The 23,538-nt window shown below is 38.2% G+C and overlaps 1 protein-coding gene across 4 annotated transcripts in view; it reads left to right on the forward strand.

Annotated features, from left to right (window-relative positions):
* EBF1 (EBF transcription factor 1) overlaps positions 1-23,538 on the forward strand; it is a 390,547-nt gene that overhangs the window by 163,472 nt on the left and 203,537 nt on the right. The gene's annotated exons all lie outside the window — the stretch shown is intronic.

Here is a 23,538-nt window from a genome sequence, read left to right on the forward strand (position 1 = left end):
TTTACAATTATTTTTGTGCAATTACTTATGGACATTTACATGTGTATTTTCCTAACACTGTGCTGAGTTGACTGAATCAAGGAGATATTGGAGGAGTTACTTACTGCTCTAAGCTCTGTGTAGCCAACTGACCATAGCCAGGCTGCTCTAGTGCCTTTAAAAACAGCATGATCAACAGAAATCTGCGGAGAGATTTTTTTCTCCCACAGCATATAATTATGGAGATTATCTAGTGAAAGCTGCAGATTGTACGACTGGCAGAGTAGCAGTTCAAAAGTTGGCAATCCTAATATGTTCTCTTTTTCTTGCAAACTATTGGTTATATCACTGGTAGTTAGAATTTTAAGTTTAAATATTGACCCTTAGCAGCAACTTTAATAGCTGTTGAAACTTAACAGTTTAGAGAGTAAGCGATGGGAAAAGTTTCACTTAGTCAAATTTCTGTGCATCAGGCTGTTGATAAAGGCACAGGAATGAGACTCATAATAAAATTAGCAGCCCTGCTTGTAATTCCCTGGCACTATTATGTGATTAATATGATTGAAGGTGTCATAATATGGTGTTAAATATAGCATGTGTAGTAGAACAAGGGGTGGGAGTTATTTTAGTTTAATCAGTGCTGAGTATAATGGTGTGAACTTGTTTATATTAGCATGTGAGTGTCTGTATACAGCAACCATTCAATACCTCTGCAGAAGGAATAATTTTGGATATAAATAGTATCTTTCTAGGAAGAACCAACATTAAAGTTGTCCAGGTAATAGAGGCTTTCCTGAATTTGAGCACTGCAGGATTATCAGATAGAAGAGGTAAGATACATATATTAAGGACACACATGTACCTTTGTTGAATAATCTAGAGTGTTTACAAGTGGAGTGCCTTTTTTTTTCAGTACTTGCTTCATTTTGCAGAGGGTTCATTTAATGCATTCACCTGCCATGGATAATCTCAAAACTGATTTAAGAGAGTGCACCTTAAAAGTGTTATATGAAATAAGGGCTTGACTGCAAACTCATTAAAGTTGGTAGAAAATCTCAAGCCCCTTATGTAGTTCTATTGCTATTGTGAATGATGATGATGATGATGATGATGATGATGATGATAATAATAATAATAATAATAATGTTTTTGTTGCTTTTGGCAAGAGCTGAATCATTCCATAACAGATAGTCAATTTATGCCGTCTCTGAACAAGTTAATAATTCTGTAAAAGTGAAAAATAAGCAGACCTTTTTAAATCGTAGTGGATGATGGTCACAAACCCCAAACCTAATGTGTTAGCAGTTATATTTGAATGGAAGGTTGAAAAAATAGACAAATACTTTATTCTTGCTGCACATTCATTTTCAATAAATCCATGATAATTTATCAAGTTCTGAATGAGCATTTTCCCCTGTTTTCTGCTGTCATTGTATCATCTGAAAGTTAAGTGAACTAATCTTGTAACCTCTGCTGAATGCTCTGAAGTGAAATTTAGATGAAGTAATTGCCAACATTCAGGCTATGACTTCATCAGGACTGTTGATATGACTTGGGACTCACAGAATAAAAGCAACGTTATTACATATATTTTAGAGTCTCCTCCTCAGTGTCTGCTATTAGTGTAAGATATAATTAGTTAGAGCTGTACTTCCTAAGTTGCTTTGACCCCATTCTTTTCTCACCTGGAACAGGTGGATCATGATGATTTGAAGTAGTCATTCTAGAATTCCAGCTGAGAGGCCATGAATTGGGAGACCTAAGAACATCTGAATTAGTTGAGGAATAGGGTGGAACTTCAATAGGATCTGACTTTGGAAAAAATAAGAAGAGGTAGGGTCACTAAATGGTTCACAATCCTCCTGACTTAAAGCATGCTTCCAGACTATTGTAATTTTAATTCATTTCTAAGGCAATTTCAATAACTCTAGATGTAGAATGCCACCATCTGTGAGCAATAACCCCACTAGGACTGAGGTAGTTAAATTTCAGCCTCTGATTGATTGATTCATTGAAGCCCCTAGAGTCCTCTCCAACTGCACTGCCGAATTTGTTTTTGTCAGGAAACAAATAACAAATGTTTTGTAGACCAAACAGGTTGAACACCTAGTCCCACCAAGCAGAAAAAGACCAGAAAATCCTGCCCTGGGCATGATGTGACCCCACCCACGCTACATCCATGGAGGTCTTTGGTCTCCTGAAAAAAAAAATTAAATGTCAGTATTTCTATCTCTGCTGCAGGGAATGGTAATGCACAACAGAAGAAGAAATTATTCATTATGAGCTGGTATTGACTTCCTTGGAGGAAACAGATTATCTTCATTTATTCAGATTGTGGAATAAGTACAAAAAGAGACTTTGTTGTCCTAGCAGATGACCTGATATGGTGTAGCTATCAAGTGAACTATTCACATTATTCACCAAAGTTTCTTCTTAACTTACCTATTTATGTATTTTGAAGTTTTATTATCAAAAGTGGTATTGCCTTTAAACATTTCCGTGCTGTGTTGCAGCTTTCATTGCTTTTCTGCTTGTGACCCATGCTGAGGTCCACTGATATAATTCTGATTATAAATATTAGAACAAATAAAACAATTGAAAGCATCTACTGCCAGGGTATCACCCTGAACTTTGTGGGTAATTATTTTGCTCTGGCCACTTCCCTTATACGTTCCTAGTCAGATGTTTAGGCCACTTTCCATCTATGCCTAAAAGATAGAAGTGCTTTGCCATATTGATTTTTTTCTCCCCAGAAATAAATAAAACTAAGAACAAAACAAAATAAGATAGCAAACAAGATAGTAGTGGATGCTGCTCCTGTTCATAACTTCTGTTAACCTTGACATTTTTTAAGATACTCCATTCCTTTCTATCCCAGCATTCTGTATCTCCTTTCCTTCCTCAATATTTTATCTAGCTCAGAACTCACTGGGTGTTTTTTCCTCTTCCCCTTACCTATGTACATAGTTACCTTTTTCATTTGGAAGGTCCCCACCCCCCACCCCTTGTCCCACTGATAGTTCTTTTGCCCAGTTGGTGACATTCTGACTCCATAAGATCTTTCTCTAGAACAGTGCTTCCCAACCTTGGCTATTTTAAGATGTGTTCTCCCAGAAGTATACACATCTTAAGCTGCCAAGGTTGAGCAATGCTGCTCTAGGATATGAGTCTTCCTAACTGTATAGGATATCTATGTATTTAAATCCTTGTGCATCTTATTCACATGTGAAGGAGCCAATCAGGGTTCCTAAGAAAGTCCATATGGGTGTCTGAAGATTTGAGCAGTCACCACAATTACTTGCAGCAGTCATATTTGACATATAAATTATGAAGCTACCCTCAGGCTGGCTTCAGAACCAGAGCATGTCAGCAACCGATAGACTATATGAATTAGCTGGTAATATAAATTTCCCCTAAGTAATCTGTATGTAGGACTCTGCCCCCCCAAGAGCAAAACCAATCTAACACTTACTAATGTGAATGTTTTTAGTAATGTACATGTATGTAGCTTGCTTAACTCTGAGGCCAAAAATGCCATAAAGCTTTAAAAGATGTAATTACAGAAACAAAAAATGTAAATTAGGATGTTATAAACTGATCAGGCAATGTCTCTATGGGTAGCAAAGAAATGTAGACGTCATGGTGTTTCAGTATATTGTCTTCCAAGAAACAGCTGGTGTAAATATTCGTTCTTCTAGTCATTGCAGTGGCTTTGTATCAGTTCCCAACAGTTAAGAAGCCATTTATATTCCCACTACAATGGAGAAATACTTCTTCATGTCAAGATATGTATTCCTTGGACATAATTGTGTCCATGGCCCCGGATTTGCTTTTTGTTTTTGTTTTAAAAGACAAACTTCTCTACTGCTTACTTTTTATAATGGACTCCTTTTAAAAACTAGATAATCACACATGACGTGAAATAATATTTCAACTGCAGTTATATTAGTTGCTGGCCTGATTCATTCATTTATAAATCTATAATTGTTGCTCAAGAATGGTGATGTGGGAGGGGACTCAAATGCCAAATGAGACTGGCTAAATTCTCCAGAAGGGTGTCGTACTGAGCTGCTTATTATCTTTGCAGAAAACCATGGGTGGGGGAAAACAAATTGGTGGCCAATATGATGCTCTTTTTTGTTTGTTTCTTTCTTTCACTGGGTATTTAGATTTGGATTGGTGCCTTTTGCCAACAAGACTTTTATCCAGTGTGTGTAAGCACGGCAGGAAAAGGATCTTACCAATTCTGCCTCCCTTTCTTGCTTAGAGCCAAGGCTCTTGCAGCACCATTAGGATGTAGATTATCATATTTAAAACCTGTGATGACACCATTGTACCCATCTTAATGATTAATCTGCTCATTAAAAGAGTGCCGATGGGCTAGTCTAATTAGAACATGGATCTTCTTAAAGGACATTGCAGGGTCGGGAATAGGAAATATTACTCATAACATAAAGTAGGGATTAATTACGCTACTAAATACTATTGTATGAAATTTGCATATGGGTCTGGTCATAGGCAAGGGGTTAGCAAAAGTATGGAATCCTATTTTTATTACCTTGAAGAATAAATGAGCTGTTCCTAGAAAATAGTGCAGACCTAGACCTTTCCCCATTTAAAAGATTGTATCATAGGGCAGGTCATGGGATGCTGCAAAAGATGCCTAACTCCTAGCAGTATTTTACCAGGTCTAAGTAAAGCTCAGTACTGCATTCAAGCTAGGCACTGGTTTATTACAACCTCGCCTTTCCTCCTCCTCAGTCAGATGCTGTCACAGTTGACAATTCCTTTGGTTTTCTTCTGTGCTGGGGAGCTCTCCCAGGTACCTTCATTGCTACCTGCCCAGGAGACTGAGCAAATGCCTTTACTTTGGCCCATTTGCTTGCCTCCTTTCTGGTATTAAAAAGTAAATAAAAGGTAACATCTCCATCCAGTTGAACTCAATTTCTGATAACTTCATGGCCACCTCCTTGTATAGTCATAGCAGCACCACTGCCTTCTTCCAAAGTATTTTTGACTTTTCACTCTGGCCTGTAAGAACCAAAGGACTAGTGAGGCCCAGCCTTGCTTAGCATCTTAGGCCAGAGAAGTCAGCCAGCTGCTGCCTTCTGCTGAGACTGAAGAGTGAGAAGCTCTTTAACAATGGAAGGGTGAAGGATAGCTGTCCATTGAGCTTCTATAACACTGCCTTCCCAATCCAGAGCAGTTTTACAAAAGCTGTACATGTGGCTATTCCCCCCTCCCCCCCCTTTTTTTGCAAACTATTGCAATATAAGACCAAAGACAAGTAAAAGCCATATTTAGCAAGTATAAGAGCACTGTTTTTTCCCCCCGCAGAAGGCAGTTCTTACAGAATCCTACATATAACACTCTTTGATTTCTTTCTTGCACTGGGACTTACCAACAATGAGAATGGAATGTTAGTAATGACTGCTAAATTCCAGATCTTAATTTAAGGCACTAGCATTAGAGCACATGAAGGCTGCATACAAACCCTTACAGGCACTGAATGACATTAAGTCAGTTACTTCACAGAGTAAGGTGTACATGTGCTGCCGCTTAGTTTGATGCTGCTCCTGACACACTAGATACAGAAATTGTGTAGGAGCCTAGAGAGTATATATCAACAGTGAGCTCACTCATTTCAAGCAGTATCCTTTTAAAATTATTGTCTACCCTTTTTCAATTTCAGAGATAGTCCTAGTCTATTGTGTACATAATGGTTACATTATTTTTTTCATATGTGTTCATCATCACTATGAGATGATTTGGGTGTGGATGGGAAATCTAGATGACACAGCTTCCCAATGAATCAGAAGCATAAATACTCTGACCACTTCATTTTGCATTTACTCAGATGTGTAATGAAAGAGATGGAACAGCCAGAGCAAAATAATTTGTCTGTTTATTCAAAGGATATCTTTGTGTGTGGAAGCATGCTTGCAATACATACCAACTGATGGATTCAAAGCCTCAAGTATAAACTGAATGTGGATCAAACTGTATGTGCTTCGTAACTGAATTGGATTGCCTTCAATGTGATTCACATGTTGATGTGTATTTCAAAGTTCATGTTAGTGCAGCTAGGCCTACTAAAATACCAGTTTATGCATAGCTACTGTTGAATTGTGACATCTGATTTTAGAGAAAAACAGTTATCTAGCTTAAAACACAAGCAATTGGAGCCTAACTATTCATGTCCTCTCATGACTTGTTTGTGGAGAGGGGGAACAGAGATAAAATTCCCTCCGAATGTTTTTCCCCCTCTTTTTTGAAGTGGATCTGAAGTGAGCTACCTTTCTCAGGTTAATCCTGAAGAAAACAATAGTGTGATGACGATCAGACTAGAGAGACTACAGTCCTGCCATTTTTAAACACTGAAACTGGGATGGGAGTGGGAGCTAAGGAAAAGAAACACACACAGAGCAAGCTGAAATTTTAGAGGCCCAAATTTGTCCTTTTCTCTATTTGGTCAAATTATTATAGCTATATTTCTGCAACAGTATTCAATTATTTTTAGTTGACTTTTAAAACAGGAGTGCATAACTATTTTCAGGCCAAGGACCAAATTTGAGTGGTGGTTCAGGGTTGCACTCTAAAAAAATGGATGGTTAATGACAAAAAGTAAATTTGATTACATTCAAATAAAATGTAATTAACAAAATACAATATGATTACTCCCACTGCAGTTAATAATTGCTACCTTCTGTCAATTGAAAATTAAAGTTTGAAAACAAGTTTTGGAAGGCTTTGAAAAGTACGCCCTAGACTTTGGAGACTCATATTCAGCCAGGATTTATTTATCTGGCCCTTGAGACTAATGAAGCTTGTTTCCCGGGTATAGTAAGAGATTTAACTGATAGACTAGCCAGCTTTTGTAGAAAAGAGGTGAGGAGGCCCAGATGGAGTCTCACCATTCTGTCCTTCAATCTTAGGTGGCTGCTGCTAGTTAGGTATTCTCAGCCTGTTCGTGTTGTGTCTTTCTTATTATTATGGCAGGCATATTATTATTATTATTATTATTATTATTATTATTCAAATTTATATGTATGACTATCTTCTGTATTTTATACTCTGAATTTTCCACTAATATTATTTTAAAATTGAGACTCAGGTGCAGCGGATATGCATGTTGTGGGTCAAAACCTTCACAACTGAATAGATGGCTGGCAAAGTGCTGAATCTCAGTGGGAAACTAGGATATCAGATTGAGAAGCAAGAACAGCGCAATAGCACTGTGCACATTTCCCTAAGATGATGAATGTGTGCTTATAAAGATTTTGACCAGTACTTTTGAGTGTGTGTGAGAGAGGGAGAAATCACCTTACTACTTAGGAACTCTTTGGCCTTGAATTCATTTGGCAAGTCAGATCTTCACAGCAGGTTTCTATTTGTAGATGCTTAAGAAAACCAAAGAAAGCCCCAAATACATTTTGTTTGCCAATATTAAGTTGACTCCAGTTGCGGAGGATTTTTGTTGTTGATTTGTTTCTGCAAAGAGTATGTTTTAGATGGATGTCTAACAGGCAGGCTGTATTCACCGATAGGCTTGTTGTTGACACTGTTGTTTACATGTTTGGAGGGACACCGCCTCCCAATCTGTTTCAGACTTATCGAATCATGTCAACTAACTCCCATACAACCATCAATATTGGTCCAAATCTGTCACTTTGGCAACCTTCAGCACTTGTTTGAAAAGCTGGTTAAACCACTGCAAAAGCAGCCAAGTTGCAAGGTATACAGAAGGGGTACTGCATACTCCAAATGTCATAAGCGACCCATGCTGTTATAATAACAGGGAACAAAGAGTTGAGGTCTTTAAATATTTTGAAGATGCACACATAGATCTTGGTCTGGGTTGTTGTTTTTTTTGTTCTTAAGTTGCTAGTTGAAAAATAATAAAAAAGCAGCAGTGAAATGAAGTTTTGCCAACATTAGAGTTAAAGAAGTTAAAGTGATTCCTTGATTAGAACCCAATTTAAAGAACTTTTTAAAAAATTCCCACATGGTGCAAAACCCACAAAAAATAACTTCTGTGTTTCTTTGTAAGGAGGAATGGAGGAGGAAAGTGTGTGTGTGCGTGCTCTAAGAAGATAAAAAAGGAAAAGCATCTTGTGAAAGCACCCTCTTTGGCGTATAAAGTCTGTCAAGTTATATGAATGGGAAAGTTTTGTGACTGGCCTTACAATTTGACAGAATATCTCTCAGTTGGAGTCAGTGCTTGTTAGTGTGAATAGCAAGATTGTGTGTGCGTGTGCGTGTCTGTGTGCATGCGCCATAAAAGCAATTGAGTGGCTATTAGTGAAACTGTCATAGCAGTTATGCCCTGAATTTGACATAGGACCAGAGATGCTTTTGGAAAAGGAAAGGAGAGTGAAGAGAATGAACAATACTGGAGTAATTGTTATGTGGACCTCATGCATAGCATTAATCAAGAAGAGTATGCCAACACAGAGCATGACAGAGAACAAACTAGGCATCGTTCTTCTTTCAGATAGAGTTATTATAACCTGGAGTTCAGTCTCATACATCATTGCTGTATGTAAAGATGTGGGCAACCCAATCAGCAGTTCAAATTACAACCATTTGATTTGCATGGATTAACTAGGGGAGGTCACAACTCAGTGACAGGTCAGTGATACCACAGATCAAGAGGCAAAGTTGGATTCTTCTTCATTTCTTTTCCCCTTTACTTCTTCCTAGTAACTAATCATGCTGTTCCATTGTAAGAGGAGCACTATTGCTGATAAAAGGAAGACTTGTCTTTTAAATTCATCCAAGTTAGGACCCCACTGAGCAATGTCAGATATCAATCACAATAGGGGAGATGTTTTTTAACAGAGGCCTATCTTCCTTTCTCTGCAATACACTGTAGTGAAATAAAGCTGTGCATGCGAGTGTGTGTGCGCTCACAGACATGCATACATATATACACCCGTGCTAGGATTTGCAGTTACTTTAGAAGGACCTTCTGAAAATGGCATTGTTTCTTTGAGAGCCATGGGAAAGAACTGAACCATGCCATCTCAAAGCTTTGTGCATTTGGAAAAGATCAGTTAGGGTTTCTGAAATTGATATGGAACATTTTTTTTCTTCACTAAATAGGGGTGATATTCTCCTTCTCTGTATAAGAGATTTTTGCATTGAAGTATTTTAGCTATTCAGAGCTAACAATTGCTAGTGTAGTTAACTTTGCCATATATTCTGTTCAAGTCTAGAATTGCTCTCAGTAAGAGTTATGGACCTAATTCTAGATATATGTGTCCAATCCAAACTTAGATTGGGCAAGTTGCTTGGTGGATTCATGATGGAAATGGTTTTGCAAGCTAGTTGAAGGCACTATTTAACATCTGCAGTATGTTGCTTATTCTCAAGCAAGTTAATGGAGAAGTGTTGATTTGATTCACACATCACATTAAGCCATTGTTGTGTAAACCCAACCATTGCAGTTTGAAAATCTGGGTTTATGGCTTAGCATGATGTGTGAATGCATTCTCTAATTACCTTGCATCTGGGGAAATGTGAGGTTTGTTTTGATTTGAATTTAGGTAAAGTGTAAACTGATCATAATAAATTGAACAATCAAACCATGAAGGAATACTAAGAAAAGTATATGCATCTGCCTTTAAAGGAGAGCAGAAAGTTATTTCCAGGCTTGTGGATGTGAGTAATTCCTGGTAATTGATCATTGAGGTCAGATATTTAACATACAACATGTTGGACATGGACCTGTTCAGCCATGGACAGTTTCTTTCCTTTGATTTTCCATTTACAAAACTGAAATAATAACAAAGCCATAGAGTATTTCTGAAGATGAATATGACTTCATTGATGGTTGGCAGAAATGGTTATCATAAAAGAGTGTAGTTCTTTTTATGTAGAAAATTGTATTAGAGATGAAAAAATGGAGGAATCATCAAGTCTGTTTGCCTTTCAGAGAAATAGCAGATGCTGAACTTGGAAGTAACTGGTTTAATATGTCATGCTGTTTTAGGAGTCCCTGGCAATTATTTGTAATAGTGCCTGTATATGTGGCTAGTCCTATTGAAGGTCTGTCAATATTGGGTTTTGAGTGAATCTTTGAAAGAATGACAACTCTCTTGGTTTTGAACAGAATCCCAAAGCACATGGACATATTTTGCCTAAAGACCATTTCAGAGTGACATCTGTTGTTAGTCTCCCCTCCCCCGAATCCTTCCTTTGCCTAAAACTTGACTGGATGTTCTTTTAGGTACCGAGGGATCCTGGCCTCAGGATCAACAATGCATCAATGTAAACATTTACTGCTTAATAGGTTGTTAGCTGGATCTAAAGTGCCCAGAGAAAAGGATGCTTAATCAAGTGCAAAATGTTACTATTTGCATCAGTACAAGAAGCTGGGGGAGAAGTTCTGCTTTCAGTTCCTCAGAGAAAATTAATGGCAGAACAGAGTGCTTTATGAAGTTGAACATCATAATGTATGTAAGAGTCCATTAATGCCTTAAAAATACAGGGCAAAGTCCCATATTATGCAAAAATGAAAAGTGCAATATTATCCATATAAAGGGAAATGACTATAAGCAAGAGGAACGCCTAGGTGACTAATTTTAACGTCATCAGCATTTGAATAACAATAACCACAGCAAAAATAATGGTTCTGATGTGAGAATGTTTCTAATTATACTTTTAATAGGCATTTGCTATTCCACTGATTGTAGATATTAGTTCCACTGGTTTTCTTGGGAATCTCCGTGCTTGAAATTAGTGATGTTTTTATTTGAAAGCCATTTCATCCTGCATTAGCTTGACAATAAACAAAGTATGATATCAATGGGTAATTTATTTTAAGGATAGGATTGGAGTGCTCTTCTGACTCTAAGAATGTAACTGCAAAATTTGCATGCTACAGCAAAATGTTATGAAAAACTATCAAACTTTTGAAAAGAAAGCCAGCTACCAGTCTGAAATGTAGGCAGTATCTAAGGTTTGCTAAAATTAACAATCAACCACCATTCCCTGACTGTGTAGATAACAGGGGAATGTCAGTGAAGATGAAAGCATCTGCTCTCTTATCCTTGTGTGCAGAAGAAAAAAATAAGGGCAGTGTAGCAGATGAGACTAAGGTTAGTAATGACTTATTCACAGTAATACGAACTATGGCTCATAATGATTATGTGAACCAGGCCAATATATTCTTATGTAGTCTTTAGCAAACTGGTCTTGATTTTTAGTAAGACCTGGCTCATTTCCTATAACAGGGCAGGCTATGTCTATCCGTAATGAACTTTGGGGAACATTCCACTCCAGATTTTTCAGCACAAGCTCTGTTGATGTGAATAGGAACCTGTCCACCTCTTCATTTCAAGGGAGCTGTCATACCAGAACCTTTTGGGTGAATTGTGCCTACTGTGTTGGGATAAAATGGTAAGGTATATCCTTAAACTTAGCTTCCAGTTGGCTAGCAAGAAGCTGTAGGGATGGACAAATAATTAAAGCCTTGATTCCAATTTTGACCCTCCTGTTCCTCCTCCTCTTCTTCTCTCCCCCCCCCCCCCCTTATATAAACACTTCTCTCTTTGGAAAAAAAAAATAAAAACATTTTCTGAACGAACACAACAGCTGTCTTAGGAGGTTTCTTTCTGTTTCCTTCTCTCTCTTTCATTACAATGCCCATTCAGTTCAGTGGGCCTTGTTTCAGAAGATGTGTTGAATGGATGGTGCACATTCTCAAGATTTGCTTGTATAAGAGTTTTGTTAAATATAAATGAAGGAAGAATACATGATAGATGGGGGGGTGAGATGAGGGGAGCTGCACATTGACTTACTGTTTACTGGTGCAGTTAACAGATGGATAAGCCAACTGATCCACAGATGTGCAGCTTATAAATATAAACCAACGTCTTACTGGTGATGTATATTAGCAAGTGGCAACAAATTGCTTCCTATTTGACTGTGGTAGCTTGTAATGACCAAATAGCTGTCAGTAGGCCTGGTTAACATCTTATTAGAAGTTATATTAAAGAGGAATGAACATTCTGTATCTTAATATTCAATATCTATAGGCTATTAAATCTTCTATTTTAAAAATGTTTTTGCACCAATGTACACTACTCAAAGCTTCTCTCTCTCTCTTTTAAATTTTTCTGGAACCTAACACTAAATGGTCATGTTTACCCAGAATGACAGCCCAGAATTCTGGTCCAGGCAGTTCTGTTCTCCCCCAGATTACTGTTTCTTACCAACAATCAAATCAACAAACTGGGAATAGTTTGTCACTCACTGCATGACTTTCTGTATCCAAAATAGCTGAGAACACATCCTGTTTTATTTATTATTTTATTTATTTGTTAGATATACATATATCCTGCCTTCCCTCCAGGAGCTGAAGGTTGTATACATCATGCTCCCTCCTCCAATTTTCTGCCCCCACAACAAGCCTGTGAGGTAGACAGGGCTGAGAGAGACAGTGCCTGGGCCAGAGTCACCTGTGAGCTTCCATGGCTGAGGGTGGAGGTCACTCCTATGAGGTTGCCGAGATCCAGAAACAGATTCCATAAGACTAGGATGATTCTTCATTGAGAAAGACTATACTGTACTAACATAAACTTGCAAATCTGACTGCATTTTCCCATCTCTCTCTTATATCCCAGGGAGTCAGTTTTTAATACTGTCCCTTCATCCTGGGCTTATAGTGTGCCTATGCACCTGTTGTTGTCTTAATAATTTCTTGATAGTTTTTCTAGGACTATCTCCATGGTTCCCTACAGTGGAACACCTAGAGCACAGAAGCTGGCAAGCTGGAATCCAATATTTAGACAAATTGCTAAGCAAACCATTCCTGGATATGCTGGAGGGGGAGGAGTAAAGCAGGATCAAATGGGCTACATTATCTATCATATATTTCCTTTATGATAGGTCAGAATCCTCTGGCATTGGATTTGCCATTCTTTGTAAACATAGCCATGATTTGTCATTAACTGAATCTCCTATTTCCAATTCCCCATTGTTGAGGGTGGAAGTAAAGACATATTAAAGAAAAAATATCACTTCGACCTAGAAAAATAGTTGAACCCTTCTTGGATATATATTTCCTTGAATCATGCAATTGAAATTGAGATTGCACATGAATTGAAAACCAAAAAAAAGTAGGGGACATTTGGGAAAATATGGGAGAGGATGGGGACCGGCATTCTTTTGTTATATTTGCTGTTTAAATAATTTAGCTGCAAAAAACTGAAGGCTGATTTAGCTGCAATTAATTATTCATTAATAACATGCTAATTGCATGGTATCTCTGAATATTTAACTAAATGCAAAAGCTGTGTTGAAGGGGGGATGTTTGTTTGTTTTAAATGTAGGCAGGGGTCTTCTATTCATTACCACAACTTTTGCAGGCGGATGGAGGAGGAAAGAAAGTCTCTTTTAAGAAGGATTAGGGAAAGTGGTAGTTCCATTCACTCTCTTGATTTGTTCTCTATTCAGGGGGATGGATTGTCCTTATCTAGCCTTCCCCATTGACAGGGTGGCAGTGCTTTGACTTTTGTCCAAGTGATTTCTCCACATACAAAAATGGGTTAATTATCGCTTTCCATAGCTTTTTGACTAACAAAAGACCACCGCTCTCTTTCTTCCTTTTCTTTACTGTATGGGAGCCCTTTGAAATGTGATAGTTTAATCGGTGACACCTTTTCAATGGAGGAATTCTGAGTGTCCAAGCCTGCTGCTCTGAGCTCATATGGCTGAGTCGGGAACATTACCATGATTAAGAGATACGGTCTTTATTGTGCCAAAGCCACCCTGGACTTTAAGGATGAAGGTCTCATAGACTTCTAAACAGCATGGTAGATTGATTTCCTCTTCGAACTGATAAAAACCAAGCTGTAGGTTAGTAGTGGCCTTTCAAGGGGAATAGAATGGGGGAGTCTGTTGTGATTTAATGGAAAGCTGATTGTTCCTTTCTCGTGCAGTATCCACATATTTCTGGCTCTCTCTCCAATATGGAAATGACTGGTCCTTCTTAGATCTGGATCAGATATTGTTCTGCTTTGAGATAACTCATTAGTAAATGCTTTTGTTTTGAGTTTTTACTAAGAGCAGAGTTACATGATATGCTATAGTCCAGTTTCTTTGGGCCAAATGGCTTGGGTGGCTTCCAAAATATTCAGATAATCAGGCATTTGGACAAAAGGGGGAGAATTAATATCCCAGGGGTTACAATGGCACGGGATATATAGAGGAAATGGCAACATGAGATATCTCTGACTTCGTTAATAGCCGATGCTTTTGAATTAAAGTGTTTTCTCCTTTACCTCGTTTTTGGGGCTACTCCTACTCGTTCATTTGGGCAGTCTTTTATGGCTGCAGTATAGAAGTCATTTCAATTTCAAACATCATGTGTCTGGGACAAAGTAATTGCAGTCAGCTAAAGGAAATAGAAGTATATTCACCAGAGCTGTGCGCTTTAGATATTCATGTTTGAGCACCTTGCCAAACTGGCTGTAGACAACCACCTACATAGTGTGCATGTATGTATGTGTCTGTGTAAGAGAGAGACTATACCCATGTGCATAATTTTTTTAAAAAAATGGTTCAGTCTCCATATAGTCCAGTTAAAGACTGGCAGTTATCATGATTTGCACTACCTGAAAACAAGGAGGTCATCTTCTTTTGGTGAATTTGCAAATGGATCAGTTTCTGTAATGTGATAGTACTGCCCTCCTTTCCATTCATTCTCTTGATTTCTTCTTTATTCTGGGGGATGGATTGTCCTTATCTAGCCTTCCCCATTGACAGGGTGGCAGCCTTTGACTTTTGTCCAAGTGATTTCTCCACATACAAAAATGGGTTAATTATCGCTTCCCATAGCTTTTTAACTAACAAAAAGATTGGGCTGCCAGAAAGTTCTACATCCCTCTGATTACAACTGGCCAAGTTGCTCTGAGGCCAGAGTGTGTCTGTATATTCTATAGTTACTACTCCATCTGCATTTACTTTCAGTGTCAAAGTAGTAAACTTCATATAGAAAATGAATCATCTTCAGAAATTCAAAATTCAGGAGAGAGAGAGAAAAAAAAAAGAGAAAGAAAACTGGGAAATAGAATGCACAGATAGGAGAGACTCTTGAGCTCAGGATTCAGAATCATCTAGTCCAAATGTCAATGACTATCTAAATTTCAGACACAGATCTTCTTTGGCTCTACCTGGTCGTACCAAGAATGGCATGATGGATCCTGGCATGTTCTGTGACAAAGGTGGATTAAGGTTCAGATATTTATTTAAAGCAATACCTTGAGAAATTGACTCTGAGCTTTGCGGTCTTTCATAATTGTGTGCAAGTAGTTTTCAAAGTTCTAAGTTTGGTAATCTGAATGGAAGAAGAGGACAGCAGATAACAAGAAACAATAGAGGATGCAACTAGGTAATGTTTGTTATGTCCTACTCTAATGAACAACCAATGAATAACATTTTTCTGCTATTAAGAAGTTGAAGGCTTAATTAGTATTGTTTCATCATTGTCTTTAAATGATTGTAATCAGTTGCATTTTGTCTGTGTGTGTGTGTGTATCCATATAGAGAGAATTGTATACATAGATGATCATGCTCAAAGCCAACTGTAGTGACTCTTTAATGTAGAAAACTTAGCAACCTTTGTTAACTTCAAAGACAAGAGAGAGAGAGAGCTCTATTGTCAAATCCCAATTCCTAACGTTTGGCGTCTGATTTTATTATTATCTGAGTAACTGCATGGTTCTTTTTGATTTTCCTGGCACTTTAGACAGTAAAACAATAGATAACTTGCAATTCGTGAAATTACTTTTTCCATATTGTATTAGTGTAATGATGTGATAGCCCAATTTTGTGGGAATGAGTTCAATATTTCTGGATATACTTCTCTGATGTGAAATCAAAGAAGATCAGGAATCATCCATTTTTTTAGGTTGTGGGCACATCTGGAATTTTGAGAAACATTGTGGATTTTCTCACAAAATGGCTGCAAGGGAGTCACTTGCATGGTCATAAAATGGTTGCCACTGTATATATGGTGAATCAGAAAACACCAATTTACCAGGAGGCAAATTGATAAGGATGCTACTCACTGTCTCCTCCTCCCCTCCCCTCCCCTCCCCTCCCCTCCCCTTCCCTTCTCTTGCAGTATGACAGCTTTCGAGCTCTATGTTTATATATTTAAGCTATTCTATTTAAAAAGCTAGGAAGAAAGTATCCATAAGTGTTTAGAGGCACATGGTTACCAGACTGCCTATCCCAATTTTCATTCTCTGTGTACGGGTGCTGGGTGACTGGGATAGTGGCAAAAATCAATGCATATTTAGCAGGTTTCCTTATTGCAAATTTTACTCCTAAAACACGTATCCTGAAAAAAGGGCTAGCATGAAATAAGAATGCAAGTGGTTCAGGATTACAGCCTTTATGTACTGAGGTAGTCCAAATCACAGAATATACAAAGGCACACACACAGACACACCAGTGATTTTTATAATAGCAATTTCAAAATTATTGACTCAGATAATCAGACAATGAGTCAACTGATGTGTTGAGACAAACATTTATCTCTGTCAGAGACTGGCTGGTCACATATTTTGATGATGTATTTGATATATTTTATAAAATATGAGACTGGCAAGAATTGTGGACAGACAAATCCCTGGATTTGAGTTTCTATCCCTTTCACCTTTTTCCTGTCTAATGTTTGTTCCATCCTATTTCTGTATCAGTTTGGATCCTTTTTTGAGGACCTCATGAACATTTCTGCTGCTTTTTTTTTTTGCACGTTTTTCGTAAATGCAAATGTTTATGTACCATTTCCCCCCTAAGTGGTCTATTTTGTATGTTGTTTTACTATGGTGTACTTTTTCTAGGGTTCATATTTGTGATTGTGCCTTTGACTGATCACCTCTGAAAATGTATAGATACAGAAGGGTCACTGAATTTCAATTGGCATATTGGTTTTGGGAAGTGCAAATTATTTAGATTAGCACTGGATTTGCATTTTTGCCTTGCATTCATTTCATCCATGTGCTTTGCTAACAAACACACCAAATGGATGAAACGAATCCCACACCCGTCATGGAGACAAGAAGTACACATGTACATATACACCCTCTGGCTGCAGCCAGCCTGTTATGCATTCTGCTGACTCTTTGGGGTAAGAACCAATGTTCAGTTTTATTTTCTGTCAACGTCTCACTTTCACTTTTACACTGATAATGCATGGAGAGCACAAAGGGCAACAAATCAAAGCCCATCCCTGAAAAGCCATACTGTGAAGCACAAATCCCCATTTGCAGATGCTAGTGGGAGTGATTGCCAGATGGCTCCCTAGTCCAACATATGGTCTGTATTCAGCCATAGGTACAGAGGGAGAGGTTTTGGAGCTAGCTTGAAATAAATGTCTCCTGCTTTGTCGCCTGGCACAGTACCGGCTTCTTAAGTATACTGCATAAGCTACAAAGAGTGGCCCAGATACTAGGCTGACACTATGTATATAGAGTGCATAAATGGACTTTCATGAAACTGGCTGACAACAGATAGAGCAAAAGAACCTATTATTCCAAAACATAGTATTCCCAAGCTGTGTTATTGTGGCTGCTGCTGTTGTTGTTTCCATTTAATTTGCATTCTTTGGCCTTTAGCTAATGGGTGAGATAACTGGCAGAGTGTATATTTCAGGCAGAGTGTATATTTCACCCAGTGTAAATATGATGATGCTAACTGTGGCCGGTTCCAAGAAATAATGAGTCAAATGCCAGCTTTGGAAAAGCACTGACTTTTGCATAATTGTAATTGTGCACTATGGGGACCTGAATTGTTCTGAAATTATATTTCAGTGCTACAGGAATTGATAATAATAATAATTATTATTATTATATTAGTGGCAATTTGTTTATTATGGCAGACAGATGCTTTACAGTATAAATTAATTCAATCCCAGTCCTAAGACACTTACCAAAGACACTGTCAAACCAAGGAGCAATTTCAGGGAAAGGTTTGGGCTGAAAAGTGAGGATTGTTTTAGGATTCTGTCCACGTGATGGATCCAATGGAGGAGTCCCACAGATGTCAAAAGAAGGGTTCTGAATTCATCAGATCACAGAATTATAGAGTTGGATGGGGCCTTTGGGGGCTTTGAATGCAACCCCCATTTCATGCAGAAATCCAGTTTAAAACATCCATGACAGATGGCTGTCCAGCCTCTCCTTAAATGTACCCAATGGTGGGAAACCTGACACCTTCCTCAATAATTGGTTCCGCTGTCAAACTATTCTTACTCTTAAATCAATTGTTTGAATAGTTTTAGATCACCCCGAGATTTTTCACATATTGGGCTGGGAGGGTATCTTTACAGTGGCCAACTTGCTTTTTTTTAAAAACAACAACAACAACATATTTTACTGGTCCAGCCAATAAAAAGCCCTGTTTGGAAAGATCATATCTCACTGAAAGGGTTGAAACTCTTGAATGCACCCTGTTTTAGGTTCTAACACTCTTAATTTTGCCCTGGTGTTGCCTCTTATTTCATCTTCCCTAGTTCTTTCTCCTTTCAGTTTTTAAGTCAAAGTGGACAACACTATTGGTGCCACCATCTTGGCACCATTAGGGATTTAGAAAGCATTTCTAAAGCCATATGCATATTGCAGCCACCCTGGTTATTGCAAAGAGGAAGGAGAGGCAAAATCACTCATTACACAGACAAGCCAAACATTGGATTTCAAATGGCCACAGCCTTTATTAGCTACAATAACAAAAATATGGCCAAAGGCACTAACTCAGCCCTTGGCAACTCTCTTCCCCAGTTTCTGTCCTTGGGGAGTGGGGGGGAACAGCATTAGGAAGGCCAGAAGTCTCTGACGCAATTCAGTAGAGGTAAGAAGTGGTCTTTTACGGCTTTACCCCAAAACTCCTGTTATCTGAATATCTGTTAGGGAAGTCGATACAACAATCCCCTGAAATGTATTTCATCGAATGCCTCCCATGCCCACCTGTACATCTGTGACATCTTTGCAATGGTATTTATTTATGAATTTGGCCAATTAAAAAAAATGTGTTTGATGTGAAGAAGGCAGACCTCACTGTGTATAAAACATGCATGCATACCATCATCCTGTTCCCTTTTGGAGTAAGCAATGTTATGCAAAGTGCAGAAAAAGAGTTAGAAATAGTAAGCCAAAGAACTTAAAGGTATGCTAAGAAAAAGAATAGGAAATAATTCACTGTATCTTTCCATAACTTGCAGACCAATGTTGCTTCCAACAGGTCATACATTACCTTTTCACAACAGACCACATACAATCCACTAAGCCACCTGCTTTCTACCGGACTTTGCATGCCTTAAGATTTCTCCACTCAGGCCCCCATTTTAATAAAGTTCACAAGCAGCTTGGACACTTTTTTCAGTCTTACTAGAAGAAATGAATTCAGGAATTCTGAAAGTTTTGACCATATATGAATAAGCTAGATTTAGTACAATGCAGCTATTATCATATAGCTGATTTTTCACCAGCTGTGAATAACTTGCAATTGTTCACTCCATTTTCTCTGTCAGATACAGCTATCTTGGTCTTTGGTACATGCAGCTCCATAGTCCTTATAGCATCATGTAACCCAGTGTTTCTCAGCCTTAGCAACTCCCAGAATTCCCCAGCCAGCATGCTGCCAAGGTTGAAAAATACTGATGTAACCTATCCAAATTTCTCTGCAAATGAGTTCCCAGCCAATAACATAGCATCATCTTGATTTAGTCATTGTTCTAAATCTAGCTTGTTCTTGTCAAACCTTTGAAAGCTGTCACACAGCAGTGGGAAAAAACCAATGGTGAAGGATCAGGCTAGACATCAGGAGAAACTTTCTGACTGTCCAAGCCATTGGAACAGGCTGCCACATGACATGGTAAGTTCTCCTTCACTAGAGGTCTTCAAACAGAGGCTAAACAGTCATCTGTCAGAGAAACTCTAGTGCACTGAACAGGGGGTTGGGCTACATGACCTTAAAGTCCCTTCCAACTTGAGTCAATGTATGGTCAGAACTTTCAGAATCCCTGACTTTTTATTGCCCTCTACTCAAACTGAAAACAAGCCAGAGCTTCATGAAGTTGAATATGTGTTAGACTTGTTGAGTTGGTGATAATCATTCATGCTACTAAAACTGATAGACACCAATTACTAGATCAAATTAAAGCATTCCAGAGATGACTCTTGCATAGCTACAAAATCCTCAGGCTTCTGTGTGGAAATCAGTATAATAAAGATCCATTATTCTACCTCTGGCAGATTTAATTCTACATCCTACTCCCCAAACCTGGACAGTATGGTGACTGACCTTTAAGTGGTACTGATTTTCTCATGGCTCAGATCAACATTTCCTACTCAGCAAATGTTCAGAAAACCTCTTGGTTGCTGCCATCCAGTGCCATGTGTATTTGATTTTCTCCTCCATTTCTACCTGCAAGGACTGAATGTGATGGGTTATGTTGTATAATGACCCAAAAAAAGCTACAGTTCTAATCTAACTAATCATCTGCCTTCACTAACCCTCTTAGAGACCTCAAGACCTCAATATCATGAAAATACGTATATATAGCAAAAGGCAATCAATTCAAATTTAAAATAAATATTATACAGTTCATTTATTTATTTATTTATTTATTTTTCAAATTTCTATCACCGCTCATCTCCCCCAAAAAGGGGGACTCAGTTTGAATGAACAAGGAAGTTGCAAACTCTATCAACACCTGCCATGAAAAAAGGGGGAAGAAAAAAAGTGGGGGGAGAAAGAGATCAACCAAAATATGTGTCAGCTCATTTAACCATAAAGTTGCCTATGTTCCTATATTAATTATTTGCTATGAAAAGAGAATTACTTCCTCTGGCTGTTCTACCAGGAGTACCTTTTGGAGCCAACTTCTACATTTCTGAGTTTAGCTTTTCTTCAGTATGGTTGGAGCCCAGGGATGGTGAACTTTTGGTCTCTGGATATTACTGACTGCAGCTTCCAACATTCCTCATGATTGGTTATGTTGGCTGGAACTGCTGGGAGTTGTAGTTCAGCAACATCTGTTGGGCCACAAATCCTCTCCTGTGTCATAAGCCAATTTTATACATGGCCAGTTTCCCATTTGGAGAGAAGTGTTCCCTCTTTCCCACTTAAGAGATATTGCTGAGCATCACCACTTCTGTCCTGGCTAAGAAGGACCTGTAGCATTATCTTTTGAGCTGCAAAGGCAAGCTGCCCGTTTAGCTATCCTAATGTAAAGAAGAAGCTTAAATGTGCTCTGCTCTTTCCTTGCCAGACAGACTTATTGCAAATGTGATTTTTCTATGTTGTCTGGCAATTAAGTACCACTTAAAAACTCTTGAGAATAATTAAGGGTTTAGATGATGAGTCCTTTTTGAGGGCTTTCATGGCATTGAATAAATCAAACTGTATTGAGGTGGGAGGGGCTGCATCTAAAAGAGAAAGGTCCTTCTGAAACATATTCAGACATGACATTTTCTTATGTCGATAACCATCAACAGCTTTGCTTCCCCATCTGCAAAGACAAGAATGTCACATGTCAGTCAAAGAAGAGCTGCCAACAATAAATTAAGAATGAATTCCACAATGTTTGGCTTTAAAAGGCATCCATTGTTGTGCTAAGGTAGAGTAGACATCAATATAAAATAGTACAGTATGATTCTGTTTCAGAGACGTGACTGTCCATGAGAGAATCCCAGATTTTATAAATGATGATTGGGGACAACCACACCATTTCAGAGAGACTTTCAACATCTAGTCCTACAGGCTTTGCTTAACTACTCTCACTTTGTTATGTGACATTGATCCAAATTAGCCAGAAAGCAGAGACCAAATCTTTCTTCCAGTGATACTTTCTGTGTGTCTCATACATGCATACAGATTTCTGTTGATTTACACTGAATCCAAGGGCAGTCTTTTCTCTTAGCTTGGCAAATAGAGTTGGAAGTAGATAGGAGCTTGGTTCTTCCTGCCTGCTGATACCTGGCCTGTTTGTTTATTTGCTGGTCTGCTGCTTCTGTTCCCTTCCAAGCCCAAATGTCTCACCCTGTTTCCCCAGAGTGAGTTATGTGGGCCAGAAAGAGAGGGTGGGTGGAGCAACATTGCCATGGCAGTCAGCTGGTTGGATGGCTTTCAGGGTGGGGGTCTGACCAGAATTGATAATGGACAGGGATGGAGAATGGTAGAAGTCCTCTTGGAATCCTCAAATGTGTTGATTTTAAACCTAAGAAACTCCCTCCATCATTCTTGTGACTCCAAATGTTGTTTATTCATGAATTATTGACTTGCCCTCTTTCAGAATTAATGTTTTCTAGGGTAGCTTACAGTTAATGGCATGTAGACATTTAAAACCAGAATCTGATTTAAAAATGGTCAATCAAACAAACTACATAGAGCAGAGTTCTGATCCAGCACAGTAAAACAGTGTTACCACCAAAATCAGAAAAAAACTAATGGTTTAAAAATCTAGCCCATAATTTCAGCAAAAGCAGGCTGAAGTAAAATGTGTTTAAAGCCAGCTTAAGAGCAAATAGAGGGGTGCCAAACATACCTCCTTTGAAAAGGAATTCCATAATTCTAGGATCACTGTTAAAAAAATCCCAAGTTGAATAATATGAATTCAATTTTATTTGTTGTTCCTATGCTGTAATGTAGATTCTTAAAAAAAAAAAAATCTAGACTTCTAGCTGATATATGTGGGCAAATATGAATTATTTGCACAGCAGGGAGCAGAGAAGCACAGGAGAGAAAGGACCACAGAAACACTGACTAGAATAAAAATGTCCCAGCCTTATTGGATTAGACATTTTACCACAATGTAGTTTGACAAAATTCATTGTATTATGAATGAAGGCTGTACAAAGCATTTGAAAGGGCCACTCCGCAAACAAACCACCTCTCTTCAAATCTCTATTGCAAAGCTTAAGAAATTCTAATTTATGATGGTTAGAATTTTTTGTGCAGTTGGGAACCAAGATAGAAGGAAGGTCTCTGCTTGGATGGAGGTTCCAACTTGCACTGATGCAAACCAAGGAGATGTTCTGTACAATCCTTTCTACTCACCATGGGATGGTGTTAATTTAGCTTTCATGTATGGCTCTGTTCCTTCTGCTTATATTGCTATATCTTATCCAGGCATAATATTGGTTTCAGAGTGAAATACGTAGCATATTCCCATAGATAGTGTAAGAAAAGAGTGGAGAAAATTATGCCAACTAGTAATTCAAATATCTATTAACGCATTTTATGATAGTCACTCATATTTTAGAGCAACATGGATAATTCCACTGATTTCTGTGAGGCTGCCAGTTATAAACTAGGACTGTAATCTAGCAATCTTGAGGCTGCCCAGCTGTCTAACTGTTGAACAACCTTAGATGGTCATTTCTTCCTGCTTTGCAGTAATATATTCTGACATTTGACCCTTTTCCCCCCTCTTCTGTTTGTGACTGCTAGGAAATATATATTTGCCAACAATCACAAATAATACCTGTAATTTAATATCAAAGTCTTAAATACTGGGAATAAATCAGTGGGATTTAGCCTATGATT

Source organism: Candoia aspera, chromosome 2, assembly GCF_035149785.1.
Source record: "Candoia aspera isolate rCanAsp1 chromosome 2, rCanAsp1.hap2, whole genome shotgun sequence".
NCBI lineage: Eukaryota > Metazoa > Chordata > Lepidosauria > Squamata > Boidae > Candoia > Candoia aspera.